At 44.0% G+C, this 22,642-nt stretch overlaps 1 pseudogene; it reads left to right on the top strand.

Annotated features, from left to right (window-relative positions):
* The first annotated feature begins 4,544 nt into the window (after positions 1–4,544).
* On the top strand, positions 4,545–18,235 carry LOC122683510 (annotated as a pseudogene).
* Positions 18,236–22,642: the final 4,407 nt, after the last annotated feature.

Genomic DNA, 22,642 nt, shown 5'->3' with positions numbered 1-22,642 from the left:
TTCCCCTCATACTCATGTTAGATATACGTTTGTGCATTAATCATGTTTTTTACTATTTATATTTCCTAGTGCTTTGGTGTGCTGGGACTTACTGACCCAGGAGAGATTGCCCCTGTCAGGGATAGCTTGTTCCTAGAGATAGTAAATGACTCAACTGGGAGTGTGCCGTTCACATGGAAACTAACCAGTCCAAAGCCCACACACCCCACCACCTTCTGTGTTGAACTCTTGTCCCCCTGCCCTAATCACCCGCGGTGAGGTACCAGACTAGTAGCGACCTCCTATACCCCATAGTGCACTGAAATTATTCAATGTGGCAAACCCTAGGCCTGCCTGCCCTGCCCACCTACTCCTTCCTAAGGAAACCATAATAAAATCTCTCGCCTGTATTTCCCCATTGCTCCCTCCAACTTCTAACTAACCCAGGGCTTCCCTGTGTGGTCCAGCACGGCGTGTTATGCCTACGGTTTCTTGGGATCTGTGGGTGAAACAATGTCTTCCTTCATGACAGTCATTTCCATGTCTGTATTTCCTGCCACACCTGATTAAAACACATTCTCAAACATTTAACCCTTCCCAATCTAACCCTTGGAAGGAAAGTTATGACCAGCCTAGATAGCATATTAAAAAGCAGAGACATTACTTTGCCAACAAAGGTCCGTCTAGTCAAGGCTATCGTTTTTCCAGTGGTCATGTATGGATGTGAGAGTTGGACTGTGAAGAAAGCTGAGTGCCGAAAAATTGATGCTTTTGAACCGTGGTGTTGGAAAAGACTCTTGAGAGTCCCTTGGACTGCAAGGAGATCCAACCAGTCCATCCTAAAGGAGGCAAGTCCTGGGTGTTCATTGGAAGGACTGGTGCTAAAGCTGAAACTCCAATACTTTGGCCACCTCATGCGAAGAGTTGACTCATTGGAAAAGACCGTGATGCTGGGAGGGATTGGGGGCAGGAGGAGAAGGGGACAATAGAGGTTGAGATGGCTGGATGGCATCACCGACTCAATGGGCATGAGTTTGAGTAAACTCCGGGAGTTGGTGATGGACAGGGAGGCTTGGAGTGCTGCGGTTCATGGGTTCGCAAAGAGTCAGACACGACTGAGCGACTGAACTGACTGACTGAACTAATCTATCCTGCATATCTCCTTTTACCCTTTCATATTTTCCATACACAAACCTCTCTGTGATAGAGCAGGTAATCTCTTAACCTCTGTTTTCCAGTTTACTAATTCCCTTCTTATTTTTATAAGTTCCATTTGTTCTTTTTCAAATGTGCCTGCTATTCCTTATAGTATCTTGGTTTTTTGTTCACATTTCAAATTATATTATTCATTTATTTAAATATTTTCTATGTTTAGAGAGAACAGCATCAAAACATATATATTATCTAGGGTGAAACAGATCAGCAGCCCAGGTTGGATGCATGAGACAAGTGCTCGGGCCTGGTGCACTGGGAAGACCCAGAGGGATCGGGTGGAGAGGGAGGTGGGAGGGGGGATCGGGATGGGGAACACATGTAAATCCATGGCTGATTCATGTCAATGTATGACAAAAACCACTACAATATTGTAAAGTAATTAGCCTCCAACTAATAAAAATAAATGGAAAAGTAAATAAATATTTTCTGTATAGCTACTCTATGTTTTGAGTCTGAGAGTTCTGGTACTGTCAGCCTCTAGGGGTCTAAATCTATTGTTTGTTTCCATTGGCTGTGTCACATACTGGCTTAATTTCTCAAGTGCTTGCTTAACTTTGTGAGTTTATCACTTGACCTTAATTCTGTTGGCCTAGACTGAAGTCATTTGGGGGTGTGAGATGCTGTTGACATGAAGCTACTTCATTGTGTAGTGAAGAATGAATCTTACCTGAGAAGTCTGGCCTCCGCTGTGGAAGGTGGTCTCCAGGTCTTTGGAATACTATGTGTGATAGGAACATTTAGATTTTATCTTGAAAGCTTTCTCACCCTTTCTGCCATCTTCCCTCCCTTTTTCCCACTTCTTTTCAACCCTGGTGGGTTTTTTTTTTCCCCCCTGGTGGGTTTTGTGTTCTTGTCTGCTTGTCAGCATACCCCTGTTGATTTTGGCTGGACTTAGGGCTCCTCACTGTCTAAGCACCAGGATTAATTTCTTAGATGGAGTTTCACCCTTGACCTGAAGCTGAGTACCTGCTCTACCACACGAGGAATTCCGTTTCTAGGTCTGTCTTTGGGGCTTCACTGGCCAGTTTCAATGTACCCTTCCAATCCTCGTTGCATCCTGACGTGTAACATCTGAGTTAATAGTGCTGTCTTAGTTATAATCACTGGGGAGAACCCTGTACAGGTTGTAGAGTACCATGCCTCATGCCGAGTCCATGGGAGAAGCAGGGTAAATATGCAGTAGTTCCCCAGAATGGCTGCATAGACATGGGGGTGTTTGTCTAGGCTTGATGACAACAACAGTGATGATGTCAGTAATAAGGGAAGGAACACTGCTTCCTCTCATCCCACTCAGGAGCACTGACCTCCGTCCACCTCCTCAGGGGCTGAAGACTTCCTAATCTGATGATGAAACAGTCCCAGACAATGACAGGTGGGAGGGGGGCTTTGTGCCTTGAAAGGTGCTATCTTGTTCTTTTCCATTCACCTGACTCTGTAGAATTTGTAAATGGACACTTCTTCCTCTTACGTGGTGAGTCTAAGGAGTTGGATAGTTGGACCCTGTGGGGCTCTGAGGGTCGTCTCTCTCTTTACTCCCCTCCATAAGTGCTTCTGAACTTGTTAGTTCCTAGATCAAGTGTATGGGGAAGAGTGAGTCCAGTGAAGGTCTGTCTCAAGGAGAATCTACTCTGCATTTTTCACTCTTTTCAGAATGTCAGGCATTTGAGAGCTGTTCATAAGTTGTTTTAAAATGTTCATTCTGACTCTGCACCTTGCATGTACTTTCCTAGAATCTTGTAATAGGCACTGGATGTGATTGCAGGGCAGAAGTTGTCATTTCTGGGTCTCTGACCATATGAACAAGAATACAGGCAAAAACAGTGATTACCCTTCCTCCTAATAATCACTCTGAGGCAGGAAGTCATCATGCGGTTATGGGTTCCAGCACTGAGTGGTCGCCACTGCTGGTGCTGAGGGAGAAGGAGCCAGGAGGGCAAGGAGAGACAGACAGCGAGCTGCCGGAAGCGAGGCTCTGGCAGTCAGAATGCTGTCCGGCACGGAATGCCTGATGCAGCTTCCCTGCGTCACCTCCGAGAGTAATTCTTTGTGACCCAAGGTCCAGCTTCACCCAAGAGAGGGATAATTTATTTTTAATTTTTTAATTGGAGGATAATTGCTTTACAGTGTTGTGCTGGTTTCTGCCACACAACAATGCAAATCAATCATAATTATATCTCTATCCCCTCCCTCTTGAGCCTCCCTTCCCCCTTGCACTCCAACCCTTCAGGGTCATCACAAAATGCCAGGTTGGACTCCCCTGTGTTATATAGCAGCTTCCCACTAGCTATCTGTTTAATAGGTGATAGAGTATGTATGTGAATGCTACTTTCTCAATTTGTCCTACCCTGACTACCCTGTAGCTCACACAGTAAAGGCTCTGCCTGCAGTGTAGGAAACCCTGATTCAATCCCTGGGTCAGGAAGATCCTCTGGAGAAGGGAAAGGCAACCCACTCCAGTATTCTTGCCTGGAGAATTCCATGGACAGAGAAGCCTGGCAGACTACAGTCCGTGGTCGCAAAGAGTTGGACACGACTGAGCAACTAATATTTCACTTCACTTCACTTCTCCTTTCCCTGCTGGGTTCACACATCCGTTCTTTACATCTGCGTCTCCATTCCTTCCCTGCAAATAGGATCATCAGTGCCATTTTTCTAGATTCCATATATATGCGGTAACATATAATATTTGTCTTTCTCTTTCTGACTTACTTCAGTCTGTATAATAGGCTCTAGGTCCATCTAGCTCATCAGCACCGACTCAAATTTATTGCGTTTTATGGCTGAGTATGAGTTCATTGTATATATACATCACAACTTCTTTATCCATTCATCTGTCGATGGACATCTAGGTTGCTTCCATATCCTAGCTATTGTAAGTAGTGCTATAATGAACACATGTGTCTTTTTCAGTTATGGTTTTCTCAGGATATATGCCCAGTACTGGGATTGCTGGGTCGTATAGTAGCTTTATTCCCAGTTTGCTAAGAAATCTCCATGCTGTTCTCCATGGTGGCTGTATCAATTTATATTCCCACCAACAGTGCAGTAGGGTTCCCTTTTTTCCACATCCTCAGGAGAGGGACAGTTTAAGTGACACAAAACAAGATGTCAAGTGGAGAGAAGCAAGTTAAAAGATGGACTAGAGTTGAACTTTCCCCACCGCTTGGGCAGGCAGGAGTGTTCCCTGACCAGTCAGTCACCCCACTCGTGTGCATCGGCCATGAGCCTCTCAGTAACTCCCTGAATCAAAAAGAAGCTCAGCAAAACCTCAGCAGTGCTGATAGAATGAGTACCACTGTGGTGAGCTGGCAACGAGGTGATGCTTGGCTTTTATTAAGTCTCCTAAGTAAATGAGTTATCATTGGAGGAAGCAGCAGCAGGGGCATTATATTGTTATGAGCAGCAACCACCCAGTGAGTGGCCTCCAGACCCCCAGGGGGGCTCCCGGAGCTGACAGGTCTGTGGGTGTCTGTGCTGTGAGCCGCCCGCCGCCAGCTGCTGATCTCCCTGAGGGGAGGCGGGGGATGTGGGCTAGCAGGGACGTGCTGTTCCAAGAGGACAGCGATCAGCTGCTGCCAAGTCCCTCATTAGGGACTTCTCAACCTGGCCCTCCCTGGGCGGCAGCCAGTGTTCTCCTGCCGCCGAGGAGGGAGGTGAGGCAGAGGGAGAACCAAGTCCTGGAGTCACCCAGGACCGAGCCAGGATGGGGACGTGGTGTTCCCGCCGTCTCCCACCGGCCCGTTCTGACGCGTGGCAGCTGCTACCTGTGAGCAGTGGGCGGCTTGTCCTCTGCCATCTCTCTCGGCGCTTACTCCACTAATGAGCCTCCGGCCCAGGCGACTCGGAAAGTAATTGGCATGTCTTTGCTCCTGATGCTGGACTCGCTGAGATGGTAGAATAGACGTCAGTGTGTAACAGTTTCATCTGCTTTAGTGAGGCAGATTTCCCTGGCTGTATCTGCATTTGTGTATAATATTGTATTCTTCACCCACCCAAGGATTATGGGGGTAGGACAAGAAAAATAGACACAGCGCTCAAAGATCAATACCTAGGACCTGAGGAAGCAGATAGAATCTGACCATTGGAGGTACTTAGCAATATCCAGGTTTTAAGAAATATGATCTTAATAGTCCAGTTTTATTATTTCAATGTGCATAATATTGTACACTCAGTATGGATCAACAAATGACATTTGTTAATGCACTTTTGACATGATAACTTTCCGTATATAGTAGTTTTTTGTCAGGGTGGATAACGACACAAGTGGGTGGAGACATCCTCCCAAAGCAGTAACATCCAGGTTTTGAGGCAGGAGGTCCAACATCATTTCTTGGAGATACTGATCTTTGGGTTGATGGTCTGACCACTGTTCACTTGGAATGGGGCAGCTGAGGGCCGGAGGGAGGGGCTGGGGTGGATCAGAGGTGTCTATCTGCATAGAATAGGATCAGGATAAATAAACACTGTAGCTGCTCTGAGCTGCATCCTCTGTCCATCCTTGGGGAGAAACTGAGGCAGTTTAGCAGTTTTGCCAGGGCCAGAGAAAATCATAGCCTTTCTGTGTATTCAGGTTTTCAGCATCAGAGGCCCTGGTTTGGATTTCACTTCTGCCCTCTTTATAAGAGATGTGACAGGAGACACAGGGCTCATCTATCTGTCCTTGGGGCCTGCAGCAAACAGGGCTGGAATACCCTGCACTGCCCCCCTGCATCCATCAGGCTTGGTCCAATACCCATTAGACCTTAGCAGATTGTCCACAGGTTCAGAACGATTACATAGGACTCTCTCTTTCATCTGAACATATCAAAGGATTCTACAAAACTGAACGAGGGTGGTGATCTCTTGGTTTTTTTTTTTTTTGCCCTCTTAGAAATCACTTTTTAAAAAAGTTAACACCAAGAAATGATTCCCTGGGTGAAATATGACGCACATTTCCCAAGATCCCTGATCATTCATCACAGATCAGGCCACAGGCAGCGTGGGCTCAGCTTCGTCCGGAAACTTGCTTCAAGCCTAATTGTTTATTCATTGCAGGGATCATCAGGGTCCAAGAATGACAGGCAATGGGCCTAGTGTGAAGGATGTAGTGGGAGGGAGATGAGAGGAGTTTGTTATGTCTGCCTGCGTTCCAGCAAGAAGGTTACTGCAGCCTGGAGACAGTTCTTGTATTTACTCTGTTAAGTGTTTGAATTTCCACTGTTGACTTGTGATTGAGATAAATGTGTTATATGTCTGTTAATGTTTTTTTAAAAAATGAAAGAGCTCCCATATTGTCAGGGCATCGAGGCACTCAGAAAGGCCAGTCAGGACAGCACCTCAGAGAAGGGTGTGAGTGCCCGCTTGTCATTGCTGGGCCCCTGCCCCCCAGCCTGACGGGCTCTCGGGCAGAGGAAATGGGGTGGTGAAAAGACTGTAAACCGGCATGAGACAGTGATGCAATGAGGGAGGGGGCCAGGTTACTCTTGGTTGCATCTAAGTGTCCAAAGTATAAATCAGAGATTTACTAAGCTAATATGAGGGAAGGAAGAACCAGTTCCTAAGAAAGGAGCCAGCAGCAGATAGCTGAGGGAGCTGAGGTCTCCATTTCATTAGCTTGGGACTGGGAGCTGGGCTCCAACCTCAGTGGAGTTCCATCTAGTAACTTGGGGCATGAACATAAGGCTGGGGCTTCCCAGGTAGCTCAGCGATAAAGACTCTACCTGCAGTGCCGGAGATGCAGAAGACGTGGGTTTGATCCCTGGGTCAGGAAGATCCCCTGGAGGAGGGCATGGCAACCCACTCCAGTATTCTTGCCTGGAGAATCCCATGGACAGAGGAGCCTGATGGGCTACAGTCCATGGGGTTGCAAGAAATCGGACATGACTGAGCAACTTAGCACGCACACATGAGCTTAAGGCCTACTAACTAGTCTGACCAGACAATCTGGAGGTGAGCTAAGCACTGTTTGTTCCTTCTTAGACACAGGCAGTAGCACATCCTGATGGACCAGCTGCTGCAGAAGGAGCTCCTAAAACATTACCGTCCAGCCCACAAGCCTCAGGCCCGTAGCTGGGCCAAGCAGGATCAGGCAGCCTGCCCTGCAAAGGGAAGGAGAGAAAAGCCTCTCTCTTTTGCCTGGAATTGTCTCTGAGGTTAGCAATGACTTCACTGAAGAGGTCTGAAAGGCCTCTCTCCTTCCCCCACACGGTGCTTCTGCATAGCACCCCTGCCTTCTTCAAATCTCTCTAGGCACATTTCCTCATTTTCTTTCTGTCTCTTTGGTGGCTTGTTTGCCCTTCCCTGGATCTCTTTACTCTGCCCTGCCTTAACTGTCAGGCTCCCATCTGTTCTTGATCTGTTTCTCATCTCACTCTCTGATCTCTCTTTGGGTAATGTGGCTCATTCCCATGGCTCTTGTATTAATCAGCTGGGGCTGATTAATACATAACAAATGATCACAACAGAATATTTGTTTCAACAGTAGAAATGGATGTTCTCACAGTTCTGGAGGCTACAAGTCCAAGATCAAGGTGCCAGCATGGTCATTTTCTGGTGAAGATTCTCTTCCTGGCTTGTACCCAGCAGGCTTCTTGCTGTGTCCTTACGTGGAGGAGAGAGAGAAAGAGTGCAGGCTCTCTGGTGTCTCCTCTTATATGGGCACTAATTCCATCACAAGGGACCCAGCCTTGTGACTTCATTTAAACCTAATTCTTCCAAAGGCCCCATCTCCAAACCCCATCATGATGGGGGCTAAGGCTTCAATATATGAATTTAGGGGGGCATTCCAATTCATAGCCGCTCTTAGTGATTTCTTAATGCACATTCTTAGCCCAGAGTTCTCTGCTAAGCAATCCGTCTATATTTCTGACTGAAACAAATTGACATAGTTGGGATACATCAATTGAACTCCTGGGGATGTCATGGAACACATTATCTTCTGTTTGAACCAGCCCCTTCAGCCATGTCTCCTAGGGTAATTCATGGTAGCACACTTCTTTGGGGCACAGACTCCTCTCTTGGGACACTTGGGTTTGATTTCCCTCTCAAGCCTGACATTGAGTGGTCCAGAGCATCTGTCCATCCAGCTGCTTCTGAGCACAGCAGTTATTACAGTTGGCCCCCTCCTTCCATGTCCACGGGTTCCACATCTGTGGATTCAATCAACCACAAATTTAAAATAGAAGAAAATTTCCAGAAAGTTCCAAAGAACAAAACTTGAATTTGCCATGCACAGGCAACTATTTAGCTAGCACATTTACATTGCGTTAGGTGTTATAAGTAATGTAGAGATGACTTAAAGTCTGCGGGAGGGTGTGAGTAGGTTATATGCAAATATTATGCCATTTAAAATAAGAGACTTGAGCATCTTTGGATTTTGGTATCCATGGGGGCCCTGGGAATAATCCCCCTGGAAATCAAGGGGTGACTGTAACATATACAAGACTGTGGCCACATTTCTTCCTTCTTGTTGTTTTTTGTGCTTGATCACTCAGTCGTGTCCGACTCTTTGCGACCCCATGGACTATAATCTCTGTCCATGGGGATTTCTCCAGGTCAGAGCACTGGAGCAGGTAGCCTTTCCCTTCTCCAGGGGATCTTCCCAACCCAGGGATCGACCCAGGTCTCCCACATTGCTGGAAGATTCTTCACTATCTGAGTCACCAGGGAAGCTTTTTTCCTTCTACATAAGCTGATTGACTCTTTAAGCCTACTTCTCAACCCTAGCTTCATATTTTAAAAAATATGAATGCCTGGGCTCCACCCTAGGCCAATGAGTCCATCTCTCTGGGGAGGGGTCAATGGTTCTACAAGTTGCCCAGTGAGAGTGGGGAACTTAAGTCACTCCACCGGAGGACTCAGGTAATCTGTCTTGCGGATATTATAGCAGTAGTTTGGGGACCTGGAACAACAAGCTTCCAGGACTTGCTCTGCATCTCTGCCTCCTCCCCTTTCTTTCCAGGTCATCCATGTCCTAAATCTTATTTCCTACCTTTGGCCCCATTCCTTCCCTCTGGGCTTGTCAACTCATCCCTATTCCCTGGATTGACCATGGCAGCCTCTAAGGACTTTAACTTGGACCCCTTCTAGCACCTTATCCCCTGGTGGGCTGATCTGGTCTTGTTTAGTACCCCCTCCTCCCATCCCTCCATCACCAGGAAGGTCTCGAAAGTCCTTTGCTAGCCTCTTAAGGAATTACCAACATTACTGTACACACAGAGGATGTCTAATACACGCCGTTGCTGTCTGAGCCCGAAACTGATTTCAATTATTACTGAGTGATGCTGATAAATCCGGCAGCTATGTTTAATGATCCATTTCCTTCTTTTTTTGGATAGCTTATTAGAAGAGGAAAGAAGAGGCCTGTGGCATTTGCTGGCGGAGATAGCCAATTTATTATCTGGCAGTTTTCCGTGCTCTGCTGTAGGTGTAGACCACAGACAAGGGGCAGCGTGCCAGCCTCAGGGCTGGCTTGGACAAGAGTTGAATTTAGATTGTTGTGTCAGATTGTGTTTGCTTTCTGAAAACTGACTGCACTTTGAGACCCCCCTTAACAGCAGTAAATCTTAAGAATTCAGGATTAATAAGAACAAGGCAAGCAACACAGTAGAAAAATTGGCAAAGATATAAACAAGCAATTCACAGAATAGGAAATAAAAAATGACCAATAGACAATTAAAGAACACTTACCATTCTAGTAATCAGTGAAATACAAATTAAAAGATAGTAAGAGATTTATTTCAATAAGTCAAAGATGTTAATAGATAAGTAACAGAAAAAGAGATGCACACTGACCAAGAAATATAAAAAGATGCTCCTTGGCACTAGTCAGCAAGAAACTACAGATATAGAGACATCATTTCTCACCAGTCAGATTGGTGAAAATTACTATGTTGGCAAGGATATGGAGAAATAGATATGCAAGGACATGTGATATACTGCAGGTGGGATTGTAAATTGTATTCTGGAGGGCAACTTGTCAGTATATATCGAAAGTTTTATCAGCATATGTTAAAATTTTCATCAATTTGAAAATTTATTTTGCATCAAAAGTGTTTTATAATTTCATTTTCTCCTGAAGCTTCTTATCAGAGCAAGTTAGAACAACTGTAGGCTAATGAGTGATGTTTCAGTAAAACTTATTCGGTGGTGCTCAGTCATTCAGTCATGTCTGACTCTTTGCAACCTCATAGATGATAGCCTGCCAAGCTCCTCTGTTCATGGGATTTTCCAGGCAAAAATGCTGGGGTGGGTTGCCATTTCATTCTTCAGGGGATCTTCCTGACCCAGGGATCGAACCCATATCTCTTGTGTCTCCCGTATTGGCAGGAGGATTCTTTACCACTGTGCCACCTGTGTATTTCATATAATTTGCATGTATCATTACATATCATTCTTCTTTTGACTTCCTCCCCAAAAACATTTAAAAAAGTAAAAACCAATCTAATCTTGGGGTGGTGGTTTGATCACCAAGTCATGTCCGACCCTTGCGACCCCATGGACTGTAGCCCGCCTGTCCATGAGATTTCCCAGGCAAGAATACTGGAGTGGGTTGCTTTTGCCTTCTTCAGGGGATCTTCCTGACCCAGGGATTGAACCCGCATCCCTGCTTGGCAGACAGATTCTTTACTGATGAGCCACAAGAGAAGCCTTGGGGGCTGTACAAAAACAGATAGTGGGCTGGATTTGGTGTGTAGGGCTTAATTTGCCAAACTTTGTTTTATATTATTACTTGCTTCTTAAAAATTAGAAATTGCTGTAACACTATTTAAAGCTAACTTTAAAAACTAACCATTACCCAAAACAAAACATTAAAGATCAACTTCAAAGCAAGCAAGGTCCGTTCTATTTTTGAATTTATTATTTGTTAAACAAATGCTAGTGTTTTAAGAATTCTATCTTATGATCCATTCTTGTGCATTCTTTCCCTGGAATTAGTCCCCAAGTCCATTTGTATTGTCACTCCTGTTCATAATTCATGGATTAGTACAAACTAGGACAGCTGATGAACAGCTGGGGGAGTTCACTCATAATGTCGTAGCCGTGGCCCAGATCTGGCTGCCAAGCACCAGACTGGCCAGCATCTGGATGGTGGGCATGGTCTCATTTCAACTTCCCTGGTGGCTCCGCAGTGAAGAATCGACCTGCAAGGAAGGAGATGTGGGTTTGATCCCTGGGTCGGGAAGATCCCCTGGAGAAGGAAATGGCAACCCACTCCAGTATTCTTGCTGGGGTAATCCCATGGACAGAGGAGCCTGGTGGGCTACAGAGACCATGGGAGTCAGAACTATTTCTGAACTTTGAACAAAATTTCATGTGATGCAACTAAACAGGAAGAAACAGGAAGCAGATCTTCATGGGACTGACGTTAAGCTTCTTGAGTTTATATGCAGTCAGTCAGTGAAGCTGAAATTCTTTCACATGTTATTTGTAATAATTCAAAAGCAGTATGATGATATGGCAAGTAGGTATAGGGGAGCCAAGAGGCTTTGCTTTTGTGTGGTATGTCTTTCTTGCTGGTGACTTGAAGAACATTGCTGAGGCTAACCTGTACTCTTTATTACATGACTGGTTAACACCAAAAGACAGGTATGATCCAGGGCCCTCTTTACCTTAACTACGGGCTTGCAAACATGGTTACCTTTCACATCCACCATCTCACTGACCTCTGAGAGAGGCTATTCTTGAGCTTATATGAAATCTTGCCTTTTGTCCAAATCTTGCCCATTTGTATGGATAGGACGACACTCCTCAGTTTTTTCATTTACTGGATTATGCCTGCTTGCTGTTAGACTTCCATGGATGGAGCATAGCAACAGTTGTGGAGTGCGTGTATTTGGAGGAAATAGTTACAGGTGAGGGCCCCTTTCTACCCTGGCTCAGAATACCCACATCTGAGTCATAATCATACACATAATCCATTGTGTATGCCCCGATCTTTTATGCATCATCTTGATAATTTGATTAGTTTTACAAGGGCATGTTTCATCTCCTATAATCATTCAGCCAAGCACTCAAGCTCTGGACATTGGTTGGATGGGCAGCATCAAGCTGTGTACGTGAGATCAAAGAGCTCAGCGGCATGTAATCACTGAGCTTGGGTCATTGCATGTTGTCCATCAGTCAGCTCCCTCTTGAAGGAAAGACTGAGAAAACCCTTGTTCCCTCTCCTGCAGCACTTAGATGGTGCCCACATCGACTTCTCCAGGATTGCCTTTGTCATTCAGAGAAGAAGCCTTGTTGTGGGACCAAAACGGATCCCAGAGTGGAGGTGAGGGTTTTTTTTTTTTTTTAGCTGTCAGTGGTAAACAGCTGCTTTACTTTAATGAACTCCATGGCCATACCTAGATCGCTCAAATCAGCATGAGTAGCCTTTGTCCATGAGGGCTTTTGTAGATCCATTGTATAGCTCACTTCAGACATCCTCATGGGAATAGGCTCTGCCTATCATGGCAGTCTGAGTTGTCCTAGACCAGCTGTATCTGAACTTCTTGAACTTTTCTCCATTTCTGCTGCCCCGAGCTTATCATTCTCAAGGTCAGGTTGAGAAAGGTTTAAAACCATGTTAAAACTTTTAACTGTGTATGTCTTTTGCCCAGCCATTTTACTTCTTAGAATTCATTGTAACAAAGCATTTACAAATACACGGCTATTTGTTGTATTATTATTAATAATAAAAATTAAAAATAATCTAAATATCCATCATCATGAAAGTGAAAATGTGAGTGAAAGTGAAAGTTGCTCAGTCATGTATGACTCTTTACGACCCATGGAATTCTCCAGGCCAGAATACTGGAGCGGTTAGCCTTTCCCTTCTCCAGTGGATCTTCCCAACCCAGGAATTGAACTGGGGTCTCTTGCATTGCAGGTAGATTCTTTACCAACTGAGGTAAAGAGAGAACTTATCCATCATTATGGGAGTGCTTAAATGAACAATGCGAACATATAGGGAATGTTACACAACATATGCTGAGTATGAGGTAGACCTAAGGGTCTCTAAAGTTGCATGAACAGTATCAGAAATCTATTGTTGAGTGAACAAAAGAAAAGTCACAGTTCAGTGGGTATAATCTGATGTGATTTCTGTAAAGTAAAAATGATCAGTGATGACAAAATCAAACTATATTCTTTGATAAGTATGTGAAACCCAAGCATAGAAACTGCCTATAATATTCAAGCCAAATTGGCAGTGATGGTTATTTCTGTGAAGAGATTGGGATTTAGAGATTCTGGGAAAGAGTTAGCTCTAAGTGTCATTTAATATTTTTACTTTGGGACTGTATTTGTGCTTATTTGTATAATTAAAAGTGAATAGTAACTTTTAAAAGTAAAATGAACGACATGAGAGAGGGATTAAAGAAGAACTCAGCGTTGAGAAACAGGCAGTTTTGTGGACACCGCCCTACCCTCCACATGTACAGACAGCCCCATAGAGACCCCCCTTCTGCCCCAGGACCCTCCACTCAGATTATCCAGGCCCGTTCAGGAACCACGTGCCTACCCTGGAGGCAGGGGTGCCAGTTCTTGGCTGGAAAGTTAAGAGAGGGATGGTGATGATAATTGCTTTGTTTAGCACGAGGGACACAAAGGATGGGAAGGAGATGCAAGGAAGGAAAAAAAGAAATTTTCCTGTACCCATGTGAGGTTTATTGACTGGGGTGCTCCAGATTAGATAGTCAAAAGAGAGATTAACAGGAGAGAAACAATCAGAAGTTTGTTCATGTGTGCATCTGAGTACGCAGAGGGGAAAACTCAGTGATGAGCAACTGATGGGGTTAGAGCTTGGGCCCATGTTAGCACCTTAACAAAACAGTCAATTTCTGGAGAAGCAACAAATAAAGGAAAGGGACTTTGTGCTTCTTGTGTGTTAGTTGCTCAGTCATGTCCAACTCTTTGCAACCCCATGGAGTGAAGCCTGCCAGGCTCCTCTGTCCATGGAAATCTCCAGGCAAGAATACTGGAGTGGGTTGCCATTCCCTTCTCCAGGGGATCTCCGTGACCAGGGATGGAACCTGGGTCTCCTGCATTGCAGGCAGACTCTTCACCATTTGAGTCACCAGGGAAGCCCAAAACAACCTTACACAACAACAAACTGACAAAAATGAATTCACGTCAACTGAGCTGCTACCTGCTTGAATATATTACTGTATTCAAAACCTCTCAGTACTGATCTATAATATTGTGTATTCACAAAGCACATGTTGTTATGGACACAGAAAATAATCAAATCCTTGTCTCCTTTAAAAAGAAATAAAACATAAAAATAAACTGTGTGTTCCATGGTCTATGTACTTTGCCCTCTAATGTTCCGCATGACTCTCAGCAACACTGGTCGGTAGTTTTGTTCCAAAATTTCCATGTATCCAAAGTAGTCGCTCATTCGAGACCCATGCAGCGCTGCTTCTTTTAGGAAAACTGGCAGATCTGGAGTCTGAGTGTGCTGTAGAATGTCTTGTTGTAGATGTTTGAATATAGCTAAACAGACATACACTTGATAATCTGGGCCAAGGAAAACACAGGTAGCAATGCAATGGCAGATTTCTATCCAATCTAAATAGTTCCTAAAACACTGAGTTATCCATTGCAGGCAAATCTCTGACGGTGCAAAACCAGACATGTGAAAAGCTGAAAAGTGGCACCTTCGCTTTCAGAAAGTGGCATTAGGTGCAGCAAATTGTAGGCAGGTGAATATGTAGGGGAAACTAATGGAAGATGAGGGCTGTTTTCATGCGGTTTGTTATGTAGCTGTCACTGGAGCTGTCTCTGAGGTGAATCTGGAATTGTCTCCAGTGATTAAGAATTGTCCTGCACTTCCTGGCAGAAAGAGAGGGAGGGCTGAGATTTTATTTCTCAAGTCTGTTTCTTCTCAGTTGTCTTCAGCTCAAAACAATCCTTGTTATAGAGGCATATTTTGGGGTGGCATACTCTGAACTCCTTCAGAGATAATCTAAGAAAAAAGACTTGAGACCTTGTGTGCTGAGAGAGAAATAAAGGCACCACTCTCAAGTATAAAGAAGGCAGTGCTGTGGGCAGATTTATCTTCATAACCCCTATTCCCAAGAGCCTTCATAGTCACAGTTTCCAGACCTACAGCGTTTAGCAGGGCTTGATGATCTTGCTTTCACTGGCTCTGGCTCTGTAGTCTGACGCATATAGGCAGGACAGGGGGCAGGCCCGCTCTTTGGGGTCATAGAAGTCTTCGGCCTCACCATGAACCCGCTCGTCACTGCACTGCGGTCTTGAAATGGGGGCATGGTTTGAGCGGCCCTGTTCTCAAGCCCTGGAGCGGGCACTGAGGAGCCTGGTCCTCTGCTGCCCTCTGCCGCAGAAAGACAGCACTGCACGTTGTCTGGGGGCTTATTCAAGGGGCTACTGCGGTGTTCTAACAGCCACCAAGCGGTGGCTTGCTGGTTTTTAACTTTTAACTTTTTTAACTTTTTAAAAAACTTTTAACTTTTTGTTTAACTTTGGGTGGTTTTTAACTTTTCTTTTTTTTTCCTTGTGAACCAATATTTATTTACAAGGCATCATACAATTACTACTACAGGTACTTCCCTTGGTGGTCCAGTGGCTAAGATTCAGTGCTCCCAATGCAGGGGTCCAGTTTCAATCTCCAGTCAGGGAACTCGATCCCACAGGAGGCAACTAAGAGTTTCCATGCTACAACTAAAGACCCCACATGCTGCAACTAAGACCCAGCGCAGATAAACAAATAAATGCTTTTAAAAATTACTACTGCATACTTCTAAGAGAAGTTTCCTTTTATTTTTTTATTTTCAATATGATCACATTTGTATCTCTTTCTTAAAGATTTATTTTATTGGACATGCCACACAGCATGTGGGACCCAAGCTCTCTGACTAATGATTGAACCCACACTTCCTACAGTGAAAGTATGGAATCTTAACCACTGGATCACCAGGGAAGTCTTTCTCCTTTTATTTTTGTTAAATATACAATGTAGCTTCTTACTGATCCCAAGAAGACTTTTCTCTGCTCACTTTCCTAATAAAATCACTCCATCCTTTGTGTATTCATTCTAGCCTGTGTTAACTCTTAATAGACTCCTATGTGTCCTAATCTTGGCAAGTTTTGATCAAAGCTTTAGAAGTATATTTTTGATGACTTGAAACACATTTCAAAAATAATCTCAGGATACAGGAAAGACAAATTCAGAAAAGAAAACACAATTGAAATTCTGTGTGTCTTTAAACCAGGGGAGCTCCCAGACTTCAGTCAGTTAGACATTCTCTGATAGTTCACACACTAATACAGATTTATTTTAATTAAAAAAAAAAAAAGAAAACAATTTTTTTCCTGCCATTGAAAAATAAAAGACAAAACGATCAAAGAAATCAGGCAAAAGATGACTATTCCGTGAAGTTAAAGATTAAAGTTGACTATAATCCGTGACTATAACTTCAGCAGTGGTGATGATAATAATTTTGGGGGCATCCCTTAGCAATCCTTAAGAAAAGCCTTTAAGTTTCAAAGAATGAAAGCACACTTGTTCAGTATAAAAACTGAGTATAAAGGAGCCAGAAATCATGCTGGAGAGAAAAGTCCGTCATGCTCCTGAGTTTGCTGCTCTCACGTCACATGGCCTGCATACCTTTAAATCTTCAGGCAGATTTTGTATGTGCCCGGCCAGTCTGGCAGACACATTCAATCTCAGGCTGAAAAACTTACTCAGGATGGTCCACTCAAAGCCATCTTGTTCTAAGACTCACGGACACGAGATCAGACTTTGGGGTTGCCAAGGGGGGAGGGGAAGGAGAGGGATAGACTGGGAGTTTGGGGTTGGCAGAGGCAAACTATTATATACAGGATGGACAAATAACAAGGTTAGCACAGGAAAGTGAAAGAAAGTGAAGTCGCTCAGTTGTGTCTGACTCTTCGCGACCCCATGGACTGTAGCCCACCAGGCTCCTCTGTCCATGGGATTCTCCAGGCAAGAATGCTGGAGTGGGTCGCCATTTCCTTCTCCAGGTTTTTAACTTTTCATCCAGATGTTTCAGCTGGCGATTTTTGTTATTGGAAATTCCTTTACTTTCTCTAGTTCTAGTATTCTAATTTCTTTTGTACATAATGTATGATTATATACGGAGTTTCAGTGGACTGAATGGGCCCCTCGAAATTCTTACGTTGAAAAGTCTAATCTCGAGCGGCGGCGGCAGTGACGCCGGCGGCTCCGGAGGCCGCAGTCCCGGTCCTGGCTTCGGCCCCAGCCCCACCGTGGTGACGCTTTGCTGAGCTGCTGGTGCTCCTGGCCGCCCTCCTGGCCAGGGCCTCGGGCTACGTCGTCAGCATTGAGGCGCATGCAGAGGAATGCTTCTTCGTTCGAGGGGGTCACCTCGGGCACCAAGATGGGCCTCATCTTCGAGGTGGCCGAGGGCGGCTTCCTGGACATCGACGTGGAGATTACAGGACCTGATAATAAAGAAATTTCTAAAGGAGGCTGGGAGTCCACATTTCCACACGGATGGAACACACAAGTTTTGTTTTAGCAATAGGATGTCTACCATGACTCCGAAGATAGTGATGTTCACCAGTGATATCGGGGAAGCCCCCAAAGGACAAGATATGGAAAAGCAGCTCACCAGAACAAGCTAGAAGAAAGGATTAATGAGCTCGCAGTGGCGATCACAGCTGTGAAGCGTGAACTGGAATACATGGAAGTTGGAGAGAGAATAGCAGAGCAATCAATGACAACACAAACAGCAGCGTGGTCCTTTGGTCCTTCTTTGAAGCTCTTGTTCTGGTTGCCATGATACTGGGACAGATCTACTACCTGAAGAGACTCTTCGAAGTCCGAAGGGTTGTTTAAAAGCCTTTTCCCCATAATCCCAAATTCATAATTCACTGTTTACCAAACATCTTGGTCATAATAATGTCATTAGTTTCTATGTTTTTATTTTCTGAACTGTATCATCACAGCTTATGTTTCTTTGTGATTAATAGATATTGGGGAAAAACACTTTTTTAGGAAAGCTATAGTGAAAATTTGACATTTGATTGGCATAAATTCATATTTGAATTCTTCCTCCATTATACAGGCGCTCCCCAAACTCAAACACTGTAAGCCGAATATAGGTGTAGAGTCCTTAGTTTTCTTTCCTTTTGTTTTCATTATAAAATATAGTTTGTTCAGGATAGTACTTTACTGCTGCTGCTGCTGCTAAGTCGCTTCAGTCGTGTCTGACTCTGTGCGACCCCATGGACGGCAGCCCACCAGGCTCCCCCGTCCCTGGGATTCTCCAGGCAAGAACACTGGAGTGGGTTGCCATTGCCTTCTCCAAGTACTTTACTAAAATGACTCTATTCTTGGAATCCCTTATCTTGCGGTTCAAGTCATTAGAAAGATTCATTTTGTTGAGAAACAACAATCTGAATCTTGACATTTTCTATCCAGCTTGATGGTAGTAGAGCTCTGTGACTACAGTAAGTGACCAGGTTGGTACTTTTATACGTTGTATATCTTGGTTTTGCTTTAAAGATAAGACTTAAACCAACAACCTTTACCCACCCCTTCAAAGTTTCACTTTGAACCTTAGAACTCAATCACCTCCACTTAAAATTGTTGACCCAAGCAGCTAATAACCATTTTTTGGTTTCTGCCTAACCTGGTAAGAAGTCTGTGAAAGCCAATTCTTTGGGTATTTCAGCAAATGGTGGCTCGTTTTCTTTCTGTGCTGGTGCATCCACCTTCTCTGCTCTTGGCATGTAGGAGGTATGCATTCATGTAATTGGAAAAATCTGGATTTCCGATGCCAAAGGCTTACAGCTTCTTGGATTTCTTTGCAGTGATATACAGCCGCTATTTTATTTTTGATCAGTGGCATTTTGGCCACTGTTTAATTAGGGTACTGAACATCATTGTCAGTACTAGGGTTTTTGTTTTCCTTGAGTCTTTCTTTTTTGGCACATGTGAATTTTGTTTTGTATAGAACAAAACGACTTTCTTTTGGTCTCTGATGATGGGTTTAAAAATCAACGAGCACCTGGTTTTGGTGTGGGGATGATCCAGGATTATGTTGTGACTGATGTATATTGGTTACTTGTACATTTTTTTTTTTTTTTGGATCTTTGCAAGGGGAAAACTACAAGTAATGAGTTTTGTATAATTAAATTTGTTACAGGTTTTCATGTTGAGGGTAAACAATTTTTCAACCTTGGGTGAAAATACTTGCAACTGTTTAAGGTGACTGAGTTTTACCTTAGGACAACTGTTGCATGCCAATTTGTGTGCGTGTGTGTGTGTGCAAACACTTCAAAATTGAGTTAAAAGATGTAAATTTAAATTTGGTTGTGTATCTGATCTGCCCCAAGTTCAGTAAATAAACAGTTCTTTAAAAAAAAAAAAAAAAGGAAAGAAAGTCTAATCTCAGTGTGATGGTGTTAGGACGTGGGGCCTTTGGGCAGGAATTGAGGGCAAAGCCCTCCTGAATGGGATTAGTGTCCTTATCTTGGGTTGGCCCAAAAGTTCAATCAGGTTTTCTGCAAGGTGTTACAGGAAAAGCCAAATGAACTTTTGGGCCAGCCCAATGAAAGCAACTCCAGCGAGCTCTTTTGCCCCCTTTGGCCTGTGAGTACACAACTAGAAGTTGGCAGTCTGCAACCTGGAAGAGGGCTGGCATCCTGATCTCAGACTTCCAGACTCTAGAACAGTGAGAAATGAATTTCTGTGGTTTATAAGCCACCCAGTCTATGGTGATTTGATAGAGCAGACCAAAGTAAGACAATCACTTCATTCAAGATTTCTTCCCTGATGACTCAGATGGTAAAGAATCCACCTGCAATGGAGGAGACCCAGGTTTGATCCCTGGGTCGGGAAGACACCTTGGAGAAGGGAATGGCAACCCACTCCAGTGTTCCTGCCTGGAGAATCCCAATGACAGAGGAGCCTGGCGGGCTACAGTCCATGAGGTTGCAAAGAGTTGAACACAACTAAGCGACTAACACCTTCATTTACTTTCAGAGAATAAGTACCATGCCAGTGACACCTGGACCTCTGCTGATATTCTCCATCTTCTGCATCCCTGACTACTCACATGGGATGGCATTTCAGGGCCATCTGAGTGCATATGCGGTGTATGATGTGTTCCGGTGAGTGGACTGCTGGTACTGGTCACCCATTGGCTTAGCATTGGCACAAGTCTACCTTTCGTATATCTTGATGGTGGCTGCCATTGGTCAGCAGGTGTAATGGTGTTAATGGCTGAGGGGGGAGTGGAAGGACTGGCACCTAATAGATCAAAAGACAGTTTGTGTGCAGCGGTGGATTGGCTGACTATTCCACAGTCAACAGAGCCTTTCTATGTGGGACAGTGAGAGTGAGCAGGAGCCTCTTCTGCTTTCTGAGAGAGACTCTGTCAGTCTGCTGAAGCCCAGCATCTTACTCCTCAGTCCATCCCTATTGGTGGTGCAGCTGGATTTTGTGAGTCTCCTCTTGCCGTTGTATTATTACCAACGTAGTCCTTTTCTTTTTGTTAGCTCTTTTATGGGAACTTGGGAGGAGGTGTAACAAATGCTGCTGGTCTGACACCACGATACCTTGTATATCATCGTGGGTTTTTATTACTGTAACAATGGAAGTATTTACAAACAAAAGGTCAAAATTTACAGTGCTAGAACCACAGACTGGAGAGCTAAGAAAGGGGGTAGGAAACATTCAAAGGCAAAAATTTTTACATTGTTGAGATGTAAAAATACACCCATAGACGGAGGTGCTTAGGTTAAATGTCTTCTATTTTTATTATCAACTGGAGATGTCTGTACAGCTCTGGCATAATACCTATGGGGTGTTCAAACACAGATCTTTCAAATTCCCAAAGAAATTTTGTGTGGCTTATTGCAAAGTTTGATTAATTAAAAATGTGTCTACATTCCAAGTAAACAAAATAAGGCATAAAGACATTCTTCCTTTTTTCCTTTTAGTAATTTTCCCATTAAACAATGCATCATTTCTCTTTTAAGTTGTTGTTCAGTTGCTAAGTTGTGTCTGACTCTTTGCGACCCCATGGACTGTAGCGCTCCAGGCTCCTCTGTCCTCCATTATCTCCGGGAGACTGCTCAAATTCATGTTCATTGTGTTGGTGATACTATCTAACCATCTCATCCTCTGTTGCCCACTTCTCCTCCTGCCCTCAATTTTTCTCAGCATCAGGGTCTTTTCCAATGAGTTAGCTCTTCTCATCAGGTGGCCAAAGTGTTGGAGTTTCAGCTTCAGCATCAGTCCTTCCAATGAGTATTCAGGGTTGATTTCTTTTAGAATGGACTGGTTAGATCTCCTTGATGTCCAAAGGACTCTCAAGCATCTTATCCTGCACCCCAGTTTGAAAGCATCAATTCTTCGGTGCTCAGCTTTCTTATGGTCCAACTCTCACATCTGTACATGGCTACTGGAAAAACCACAGCTTTGACTTATATGGATCTTTGTCTGCAAAGTAATGTCTCTGCTTTTTAATATGCTGTCTAGGTCTGTCATAGCTTTTCTTCCAAGGAGTAATCGTCTTTTAATTTCATGGCTGCAGTGAAAATCACCATCTGCAGTGATTTTGGAGCCCAAGAAAATAAAGTCCGTCCCTGTTTCCATTGTTCTCCATCTATTTGCTGAAATGCCATGATCTTCGTTTTTTGAATGTTGAGTTTTGAGTCAGCTTTTTCACTCTCTTCTTTCACTTTCATCAAGAGGCTCTTTAGTTCTTTGTTTTCTGCCATAAGGGTGGTGTCATCTGCATATCTGAGGTTATTGATATTTCTCCCGGCAAACTAATTCCAGCTTGTGCTTCATCTAGCCTGGCATTTCACATGATGTATTCTGCATATAAGTTAAATAAGCAGGGTGACAATATACAGCTTTGACATACGCCTTTCCCAATTTGGAACCAGTCTGTTGTTCCATGTCCGGTTCTAGTGGTTGCTTCTTGACCTGCATACAGGTTTCTCAGGAGGCAGGTAAGGTGGTTTGGTATTCCCGTCTCTTTAAGAATTTAGGGAAGATAGCATAACATATGAAATGTGGTGGTAGTGGTTTAGTCGCTAAGTCATGTCCGACTCTTACAACTCCATGAACAGTAGCCCGCTGGGCTCCTCTGTCCGATAAAGGATGCTGAGTGGGCTCGTGTATTCCAGACAAAAACAGAAGGGACCCAAAGAAAGGTATACCCAAAGAAAATATTTTGAATTACGAGTTCAAAGCTGCAATCAAGATTGCCAGGAGAAATATCAACAACCTCAGATATGCAGTTGATACTACTCTTATGGCAAAGAGGAACTAAAGAAATTCTTGATGAGGGTGAAAGAGGACAGTGAAAAATCTGGCTTAAAACTCGACATTCAAAAAACTAAGATCATGGCATCTGGGTCCCTCACTTCATGGCAAATTGATGGGGAAAACATGGAAACAGGGGCAGATTTTATTTTCTTTGGCTCCAAAATCACTGTGGACAGTGACTGCAGCCATGAAATT

Source organism: Cervus elaphus, chromosome 25, assembly GCF_910594005.1.
Source record: "Cervus elaphus chromosome 25, mCerEla1.1, whole genome shotgun sequence".
Taxonomy (NCBI): Eukaryota; Metazoa; Chordata; class Mammalia; order Artiodactyla; family Cervidae; genus Cervus; species Cervus elaphus.
The sequence above is the reverse complement of the archived record's forward strand: the minus strand, read 5'-3'. Positions and strand labels throughout refer to the sequence as shown.